Source organism: Vombatus ursinus, unplaced genomic scaffold (genome assembly GCF_900497805.2).
Source record: "Vombatus ursinus unplaced genomic scaffold, bare-nosed wombat genome assembly UNPS02009205.1, whole genome shotgun sequence".
NCBI lineage: Eukaryota > Metazoa > Chordata > Mammalia > Diprotodontia > Vombatidae > Vombatus > Vombatus ursinus.
Genome location: NW_020948983.1, coordinates 22127035 through 22138261, shown reverse-complemented (window position 1 = coordinate 22138261; position 11227 = coordinate 22127035).

Sequence of the window (11227 nt, the reverse complement as noted above, 5' to 3'; positions counted from 1 at the left end):
CCATGGGATTCTGGAAGTCACTTAGTTCATCCCCTCATTTGACAGATTAGGAAGCTAAGACCTAGACCCTTAGTTACATGATATTTGCCCAAGGTTGTATAGGTACTAAGTGCGAAAACCAGGATTTAACCCCAGGTCTTCTGATTACAAATGCGCCAGTGCTACTTTCCAGTGCAAGTGAAGATCATAAATGCTTACTAGCTAACAAAAGAAACTCTTGTTTACTTTTCTTTTCATTTGCATTCCTAAACTCTATTGCCCATTTTTCTTAAATGCTATTTCCCTTGATGCTTCTGCCTTCCTGCCCTATTCATTGGCCAACATTTTCTTCCTTTGCAGTGATCTGGATCAGCCCCAAGAGCTGGTTGCATCACAAACCCTTCTTCAAGATTTACCCAAACCACTTAGTATAAATGGAGGAAGAAGCAGAAGGGGTGTGGCAGCTTGTCAAATAGATGCTCTTCCATTTCCTGATTGTATATAGGACTTTGACGCCTTCTTTATTAAAAGAAACTGTTTTTAGAGGCAGCTACATGACTCAGTGGATAGAGCAGCAGCCCTGGAGTCAGGAGGACCTGCGTTCAAATCTGGCCTGAGACACGTGATACTCACTAGCTGTGTGACCCTGGGCAAGTCACTTCACCCCAATTGCCTCACCAGAAAGAAAGAAAGAAAGAAAGAAAGAAAAAAGAAAGAAAACCTTTTTATATTATAATAATGAAAAGAATATCATAAAATCTCAATATTTGAGATTATTTTATTAGTTCTCACTAATTTAATGTTGTATCAACTCTAGGCATAGGATATAAATTGTTTGTAAATTAAAAAGAAAGTTAAGATGCTTGAGGCCCTCCGAAATATATCCCTTCTCGTTCTAGATCTATGTACCTATTATCAAGTAACCAAACATATTAGCGCCTTCTATGTGCAGAGTACCAGGGTAGGCGCTGGATAAGATAAAAAGTTTAGCCAAGACACATCCCCTGTTGTCATGGAACTTACTACTCTAGTAGGTAATATGAACATAGATAATACAAAATAATGCATGATAAATATATTAGGCCAAAATGAAGTATTCTGTAAGATCCAAACAGGAAGAAAGAGTCCAGACCAACTGGGGAAGGAATAGCTCGGGAAAGGTTTTGGAAGAAGTGATTTTTCAGTTGGGCTTTAAAGAATAGACAAATGTGCAACAGATGGTGAGGATGGAATGACTAAAATGTCCAGGCACAGGGAACAGCATTAGCAAAAGCTCAAAGGTAGCAGGCACAGGATGAGTTTGGAAAACATAGTAGTACAATTTAATCAGAACATAGAGTACAAATTAAAGAATTATATTAGTTAAAGCTGGAATTGTAGGGTGGGGCTAGATTGTAATGGGTCTTGCATGTCAAGCAGAGGTATTTGAAATGTACTTCCTGGTCAGTAATGAGCCACTCAAGATTTTTGAACAGGGAAATGAAATGATCAGATTTATGCTTTTAGTAGATGGGGTGGCAGAAGTATAAAGAGGATGGATTTGAGTGGGAAGACCTATTCGGTTATTGTAACAGGCCCAATAGGTGGTAGTAAGGACCTGTACTGGGGTGATGGCAGTGAAAATAGAGAGGTGGTGGGTGTGAACAGTATTTCAGAGGTGAACTCCATCAGGTTTTAGTAACAGATTGTGTTCTAGGAGAAAAAAAAAGATAACACCTAGATTCTGAACATGAGACTGGATTAGAAGATGCTGCGAGGAATAAAGAGCTGGGTTTAAGGGGAAAGATGATAAACTCAGATTTGGACATGGACTTTGAGGTGCCAGTGGGAAATCTGGGTGCAAATATCCTGTGGGCTCTGAGAGATCAGGGTCTGGGAATTAAAGAGCTCAAGAGTAGAAACATAGAGGTAAGAGTTATCTGCCAAGAGGGGATAGTTAACTATATGAGTGAACTGAATAAGATTGTTAAGAAAGAGTAGAGAAGGGAGGAAAAAAATCAAGCATTTAACAAGTGCCTACTATATGCTAAGCAATTATTTCTAGGCGTTAGGAATACAATGACAAAAATAAGATAGTTTGCATTCAAGGAGTGTATATTCTTATTAGGGTAAGGGGGGAAGAACTTTGCAGTATGTCCACTTTGAAGGATCAAGAGATAAAGAAGAGATAAAGTGATTATAAGAGTAGATATAACCCATCTAATGTAACTCTACCATTTTGTTTTTATAGCTAGTCCTCTTGAAGAAGCCTAGAGTTCGTAGAATGTCTGAAAATCTCTAGCCTCAACATTTCCTCTGCCAATCTTATGTTGTAGGTGGGTACACCAATATCTACAGCCTACTTAGAATTAGCCAAGTCTCAAACTTAACTACATGGGATTGTTCCTGCCTGCTAAATAAACGAGTTTATCAAGTTTTGTCTCTCAGTACCCAATTAAAATTGAAAACTGAACTCAAGTAAAAATATGATGGATCCTTGTGCCACACTTCTTCCCGTAATTTTTATTGTCCAACCAATTACGCAACTATTCAATTTTCTATCAATGGACATTTATTAAGTTCTTACTATATGTTAGGCACTGTGTTAAGTGTCAGGGTTAGAAAAACAAAGATCAAAAAAAAAAACCTTCCCTCAAAAGAAATTTACATACTAATAAGGAAATCAGTATGTTAATAAATAGGTACATACAGAGGAGAAGGAAGGTAACCTTAGAGGCAAAGACTCCAGTGGCTGGAGGAATCAGGAAGGTCTTCTGCAGAAGGAAGCTGAGTCCTCAAGGAAGCCAAAGATGTCAAGGTAGAGCCAAGCAAGGAGAATATTCCAGGCATGGGGTGATAGCTGGTTCAAAGGCCCCCTAGGATAGAATGTTGCATGTGAGAAACTTCAAGCAGGCCAATATTACTAAACGGTAGAACGTATAGAGGAAAGTAAGGTGTGAGAAGAGTGGAAGGGTAGAAGGGAATCAGGTTGTGAGGAGCCTTAAATGCTAAATATGGAACTCCATATTCCATCCTGAAGGTAATGAGGAACTACAAGTTGATTGAGCAGGGATAGGGCGGCGGGGGAAGACCTTTCAGAAAATCACTTTGGCATATATGTAAAGGATGGTTTAGAGTGGAGAGAGATTTGAGATTACTTGACTCTTACAATGGTCCGGGTGAGAGGTGATGAGGACATGAACTGAGGCCGTGGCCATGTGAATGAAGCAAGAGAAGTTGACCTATATGAGAGATGATGTCAAGGTGGAAACTATGAGCTGTTAATATTTTAAGAGAGAATGTCAATCTAAACTTTTGGTGTGAACTTTAAGGTTGCTTAAACTTTAAACTAGGTATGACGCAGTTTCTAAAGGGGCCAGTTAACAGGGAGAGCTGACAGAAAAAGGAATGAAGATAAAGAAAAAGGAAGATGCCTTCCTTTTGAACCAGCAGCAAATAGAGGACTGCAAAAACAAGAGCACTCACAATGGCAGTTTGGAGTTGTAAATAGAAGTAATTTTTAAAATTAGAAAAGGTAATCGGGGTGGGAGCCAGAAGACGGGGTTCTAATCCAGGTCAGCTACTTTCTGGCTCTGTGTTGTTGTTGGGTCACTTCAGTCGTGCCCAACTCTTCGTGACCTCATGGGTTTTCTTGGTAAAGATACCAGAGTAGATTGCCATTTCCTTCTCCAGCTTGTTTTACAGATGAGGAAACCGAGGCAAACAGGGTTAAGTGACTTGCCCAATCTCATGAAGCAAGTAGGTATCTGAGGCCAGATTTGAACTCAGGAAGATGAGATGAGTCTTCTCTACTTCAGACCTGGTGTTCTGTCCACTGTGCCACCTAGCTTCCCCTTGGCTCTGTGGACTTGGACAGGCCTCTGTATCTTAACGTGTTAAGTGAGAGTGTGATGTTACATGGTCTCTGAAACACCTTCAGGGTAGAAAATTCTGTTCTAATGAAGAGAATGGAAGACTTTTGACAGATAGGATGATATTCAACAGATTTGTGCTCTGCGTTAAGAAGATGTAATGGATGGTGTAGCTGGGTGTGCTACCTGTTACCTCCTGTGTTATCTTGAGCAGTTCAAGACAACCAGGGAGTGCAGTGGATAGAGTGCTGGGCGGGGAATTAAGAAGGCCTGTCACTAACTGTGATCCTGAGCAAATCGCTTAATCTCTGTTTAACTTCAGTTTCCTCATCTGTAAAATGGGAATAATAATAGCACACAAAGTTGCTGTGAGGATCAAATGAGATAATAATTGTAAAGGCAGTGCCTGGCACATTGTAAGTTCCATGTAAATATTTGCTATTATTTTTGTTTATCCTTTCAGGTTTCAGGTCCTTCTCTATAAAACGAGGATATTAGACTGGCTAATCTCTAAAGTCCCTTCCAGCTCAAAATCCTGTTAACACTTGTGGGAGACTCCTTTTTTCTTCCACATTGGCTGTAAAGGTTACCTTTCTTAGGTTTACATTATGTTATTAAATAGACAAACCCAAACAAGTTTTAATTTTGTACAAAGTTGTGGTTTAGAATTTAGTTCTTAATCTTTTTTGGATCATGGACCCCTTTCACAGTCTGGTAAAGCCTATGGCCCCCTTAGAATAATGTTTTTAAATGCATAAAATAAAATACAAAAGATTACAAAGGGAAACCAATGTTTTTATGTAGTTACCAAATTTTTTTTAAAGTTCATGTACCTGATCTGGTCCAACTCCTTTATTTTATAGATAAGGAAATTAAACCCAGAGAGATGAATGATTTCTTCAGGGGCACCCAGGTAGCAAGGAACAGAGCCAGTACATGACCCCAGGTCCTCTGACTATAAAGCCAAAGGTGCTCTTCATGAACGGAAACTACCATAGCCATAACCAGCATAGGGTGACTGGAGCTTTGCCCTAGGGTGCCAAAATTTAGAGAATAATGATGGTGCTTTGACTATTTCACAACTGAAATTAGCACTTGGTTAGCATGAATAATTAGCCCAGTGGACACAGGCAAGGTGAACTTCTCAGCCTGGCACCTACCTGTTCTATTCTCCTGGGGTGGCCTCTTTGCCACTTAGTGTTTAAATTGTACCCTTTGGGATGTTGTCTTCCCTGTTGCCCACCACCCCCTGCCCCTTACTCTCCCTTTACCCAAACTCAAGCTGTCTTGTACCCTACGCCCAACCTCCTCCCCCAAGCATGTAGTGCTTGCCCCAAGGAATAAGACTTGTTTTTATCAGATTCAGTTAGTAACATACCTGAACTTCTGATGTTCACAAATGTTAGGTATCTTGCATAATTTTTTTAAAAAAAGAGAAAAATATCTTACCAGGGATTCTTAACTTGGGGTTTGTGAACCTGTCTCTTAAAATATTTTGAAAACTGCATTTCAAGATAATTGGTTTCCTTATTTTATGCATTTAAAACATTATTCTTAGAAGGGTTTGATAGTAGTATTCACCCCCACCACCAAAGTACAAAAGGGGTCTATGACAGCCAAAGATTAAGTACTACTGTCTTACTCAAGTAGCGTTTATTGACCACCTGCTACGTACCATGCACAGTGCTAGCACTAGCGTCACTGTGCTAAGCTCTGGATTAAGGAAAGATTAATGTAATTCCACCCCTCCTATATCAACTGAGACTGATTATTGAAAATTACTGCATACATGATATACATCAAAAAATAATTTCAGAGTGTTTGAAATAAAGATTTTAATATTTAATTCTGTGGACAAGATCATTTAATGGAATAAGCTGGCTAGGAAAATAAAACTATCTTTACTCATTACTCTTCAGACTTCTTTAAGGTCCAGGGATAATGATCAATCAATCAACATTTATTAATCTCCTACTATGTGCCAGGTATATAGCTATATAGAGTAGCACAGATATTCATGTGAAGTTGATATAATTGTGACTATCCTTGCTTCCCAAATATCCAAATGATTGGAATTTGCTTTTCCTCCTTCACGTGTAACATATTAAGACAAGCTTCTCAGTTTTGCTTTAAAATGTCAAAGAGCTGATTTCATCAGCCTGGGATAGTCCCTTCACTGAGGCAGACTACAACCCCAGACAAGACTTTGTGAGGTTCTGTGGGAGAACAAATCATCTGACAGGCACCTTGGTGACGAAACTCCTAAATTAGCTAGGCCAGTCTTCAGCTTACAGTTTGTTATTTGACTCCTACTTAAAGCTTTTTTTTTAGCGTAGTAGGACCTGCCAGAACCTGGCCTTTCTGGGACAGCCTTCAAGAACACAAGGTTATCACCATGCCACCTGGAGACACCTAAGGAGGATTTTTAAGAGATTTTAAGAAAAAAGTTTTTCTTTTAAGAAATTAAACTCTTTTCCAGTGTTATGAAAAGGCATGTAACATGTATTAAGCACCCATTTTGCTGGTTTGGGTACAATGATCAAATTAAACTTAAGGAAGAGAAATTCCCCAGTATCAATAACAAACACTGGCCAGGTGACCCTGGGAGCACTACTTAACTCTCGGTGCCCCCAGGCATTAGTAGAGGGAATTTTCTCACCGGGTACCCCCTACACAGAGGAGATCCCAGGTCTGAGAACAGATCCCATAGTCCTCCCAGTGAGGAACGTCATCAGCAATGCAGATTAGTTTTAGAGAGCTGCCTGGTGCACTTAGATGCCCAGTGACTTGTCCAGAGTCACACAGCCATATGTGTCTGAGGCAGAACTGGAGCCCAAGTCTTTCTGATGCTGAGATCAGTTTTATTTAGGACAATATACATGCATGCATGCACATGTGTGTATAAACATATATACATAGGTGGTATAGGTATACATATATACATAATCCACACATATGTGTTTAATAAATACTTGTTTCCCCTAGTCCACCCAACTCTGCAAATACATGGCACATTGAGTGATCATTCATCTACTTTGCTCTTCTGAGCTTTCTCTCATGCCACACTCCAGGTCTGGACTGCCCTTACCTAATTCCTTACTTCCTGGAATAGAAACAGCTTCTAAAATCCCATGTGCTTCCCAAGGGTCTTCTTGAATAAGTGGAAAAATCATTTCTGATTCTGTCCAACCCACAACCACACCAGTGCATTATCAATAGAGGATAAATGCTTTAGTTTTTGTATAATGCAAATGCATCTTTCAATTTCTATTCCACTGTTAGTACTTTCCTTGTTTTTTTAATAGCAAGGAAAGTGATGTTCTTTGAGCTTATTTCAAGTAGCATCTAGCATGATACCATATACACATGGGGGCAAGCATCTTCTTGCTGGTTTTGGTTTTTGTAAGATAGGCAATAATGATAGTATCTGTGGAAGTAGGCATATTCCACTCATCTTGATAAGTTATGGAAGTTTATTCCTTATAGTCTTTAAATAGAACTTTCTTAAGAGAGGGAGGTGCCACAAGTCTTCTCTAGTTGTTGCCTAATCAGTAATCTATTTTCCTATCGTGCAATTCTTTGAGTACTGTTGTGTAGTTTTGAGCTAGTCACGTGATCTAGCCTCAGTATCCTCATCTGTAAAATGAAAGGCTAGGAATGAGATGTTTTAAGGTTTCTTCCAGCTCCAGAATGCTATAATTTGGTTTATTTATGTGCTAACTACATGACTTTATCTGTAATCCAGATCAAAACTGAATTTACCATGTTTTCCCCTTTTTTCAATTTAAACTATTTTATCGAAAAGTTAACTATAGCAAATATGAAGTCATCAATGTTTAAAGCCCTATAAGGAGGATTGGTGTATCCCCTGCCATTTCTAGACAATTCTTCAACCACCATGTCTCCAAAAAAAACAAAAACAAAGAAAAGACCCAAACAAACAAAAAATCTTGGCTCTTTTGAGTGGTAGTACATGAAATACATGAAATCTGTGCCACCCCTTTCTTATCTTTGTGGTTGCCATTTACGAGCCTCTGAATCACTTCCCCACACTCTCTCTAACACCTGGCTCACAGTCTTCTCCATACTATTCCCAGCCACCATCCTTAGGGACTTTATTATTCACACCAGTGAGACCTCCAACAACCTGATTATACTATTCTTCCAACTTTCTCAACTCTGACAACCTCATCTACCCACCTTAATCTCTCACTATTATTCCATCCCTTTGACCTTCTCTTTCAGAATTGTATGATCTGGAGTTTCTAAAAACCTCTGTTACCACAACCTTTTGTCCTTCCAGCTACCCTACTCTCACTCATGAAGCCTATTCCTTCTCATTATTGTAGTGACCTCTAGTCTCTTTGCTTATCCTTATTCTCTTAGTCTGTCTTTCCCACTCTGACTTTCTTTGCCTCCAGACTCAGTTTTGAGGCCATAGTTTGAGATTTAAATGTATCATTAGCTACTACTTGAGAATCTCTTGATTTCTATCATTCTCAGCCTGCAAATTCTTAATCCTGGGGACAACCCTCACAAAATCTGATCTTTTCAGTTCTGTTCCTAGACTACTGAACAAAATCACAAAGGCAAATTCATTTTTGCACACTCCATATTGATGGTGCTCACTACTGCTCCATAATCCTTCTACACTATCTTTTCCTCCCACAGTGGCTGAAATCACATCCAGCCACAGAAGATGACAGCCTCAATTCACTCAGAACATTGAGGTTTTCTGACATAAACTCCCTTCCCTCCCATCTTTCATTCTTCAAAATGTTTGAGAAGCTTCATCAACTCTCTCCTTCCATTTTGTCCTAGAAAAAGACGTTATCTCTACTCCTCACCAAGGTTAATTCTTGAACCCTTGATCCTATTCTTTCTTCTCTAGAAGTCACCATTCTCCACTCCACCCCCACCCTGCCCCACCCATCTCTCTCATCTCTCTCAGGCATTTTCAATGTCTTTCTTAACACTGTCTTCTCCTCTAACTACAAACATCTTGGGATGTCTCCAATATTTTTTTAAGCCTTCCTTTCTACTTTCTACTTTTCCTTGACCTTTCTGTTCCACCCAATTTCCATTTCATCTTATTTTTCCTCTTTACTGCTAAAATGCTTGTTGGGGAGGGATATAATGCTTTAATTTTCCACAGGTTGAGCTATAAGTTTTATTTTTTATTTCATTTTTACATGATTTAAAAAAAATTTATATAGCATATGCCTTAGTAATACAATGATTTAAAAATTAAAATGTATCTCTTTTCCCAATAAATACTCCCCATATATTATTAGTAATGATATTATCAATAGAATCCCATTCAAGTCAGTACATTGAAATTTTTTTTTTGTAACAAGGTGATGCAGTATATTTTCTCCATTCCTCTTTGGCAGTGTGATTCAGTGACTGAGTTTTGATTCCATACAAAATAACTACAGAAGCTATACAATATTCAGGACTATATCTGACAAGATTCATTCAGGGAATATATGAATCCAACTTTGTAGAAATAAAGATGGACCTAAATAATTAGAGAAATAATAGTTGTACATTGGTAGGTCAAGTCAATAGAATAAAAAAGACAATACTAACTACAATAGTTTGCTTATTCCATGCTGTACCAATCAAACCCCGAAAAGAATATTGTATAGATCAAGGAAAACATAATGAGATTCATATGGAGGAACAAAAGGTCAAGAATTTCAATGGTAATAATGGGGGAAAAAGTGGGAAAAAAGGGGATCTATCTGTACCAAATCTCAACTTGAATATTAAGCAGTAATCATTAAAAATTATTTGGTAGTGGTTTAAAAAAATAGTCAACCAGTGGGACAGTTAAGGTACACAACATACAGAAGCAAACACTGTAGCATGATGTTCAATAAACCCAAAGATCCCAGTTACCAAGAGAAGGACTCAATATTTGATAAAAACTACTGGAAAAACTGGAAAGAAGTCTGCCAGAAACTAGGTATAGACCATCATACAATATGACAGGATAAGTTTAGAATGTATATACATGACTTAGAAGTTTACATCATAAGCAAATTATAAGGGCAAGTAAAAAATTCCCTTCCAGATCTTTGAATAGGGCTAGAGTTCATGATTAAACAAGCCATAGAGAGGATCACACAAGATGAAATGGATGATATATAAAATTTAAAAGTTTTTGCACAAACAAATTTAATGTAAAACTTTTAGAAGGGAAACAGGTAACAGAAAAAAAAATTTGCAGCCAGTTTCTTTGATAAAGACCTCATCTCCAAAATATACAGGAAACTGATTCAAATTTATAAGACTAAGCCGTTCCCAAGAGATTAATGGTCAAAGGACATGAATAGACAGTTTTTAATGGAAGAAATCCAAACTATCAACAACCATATGAAAAAAATGCTCAAAATCACTAATTAAAAATGCAAAATGGAGCAATTTCAAGGTTCCATTCACACCATCAGACTAGCAAAGATGACAAATATTGGAGGGACTGTGGGAAAACAGGGTAACACTAGTGTACTGTTGGTCAGATTTTGAAATGGTCTAGCCATTCTGCAAAGTAATCTAGAACTATGCCCATAAAATTACTAAATTATGTATATCCTGTAACCCACTACTACCACTACTAGGCCTATAACCCAAAGAAATGTAAAAAAAGAAGAAAAGAATCTATATGTACAAAAATACTTAAAGCAGTTCTCTTTTTGGTATAATTTAATATTTTATTTTTCTCCCAATTACATGTAAAAACAATTTTAACATTCGTTTTTAAAGTTTTTTGAGTTTCCAATTCTTCACCAACACTAAAAGAACAGCTATAACTATTTTTGTAGATATAGGCCCTTTTCCTTTTTTGTTTTTTCCATCTCTTTGGGATACAGACATAGTACTTGTATCATGTAGCAGCTCTTTTTGAGGCAATCAAATTTATTAGGGAACCTAAAAATGTATGATATGAGTGTAGGGGAATATTATTGTTCCATAAGAAATTATGAAATGATTAGTTTCAGAAGGAAGTGAGAAGACCCCACAAACTGATGTAAAGTGAAATGAGCAGAACTAGAACAACTTATAAAATTATTAAAGAGGAAAAACAGCTTTGAAAGATTTTAGAACTCTAATCAATGAAATAATAAACCAGGAATCTAAAAGAATGAAGAGGAAACATGCCACTCCTTGACAGAGAGGTAATGAAAAACAACAACAAAGGATGTATTTGCTTTGATAAGCCACATCTATTTCAATATAATTTATTAGTATTCAGTAGTTTCTCTCAGAGTCAAAACTGCTAAACTTCTCAAAAAGTTATTTACCACCAATGCCTCTAATACATCACTTCCAATTCTGTCATCAGATTCTTAGACTATAGCTTTTGACCACACCGCTCTACTGAAACTGCTGTC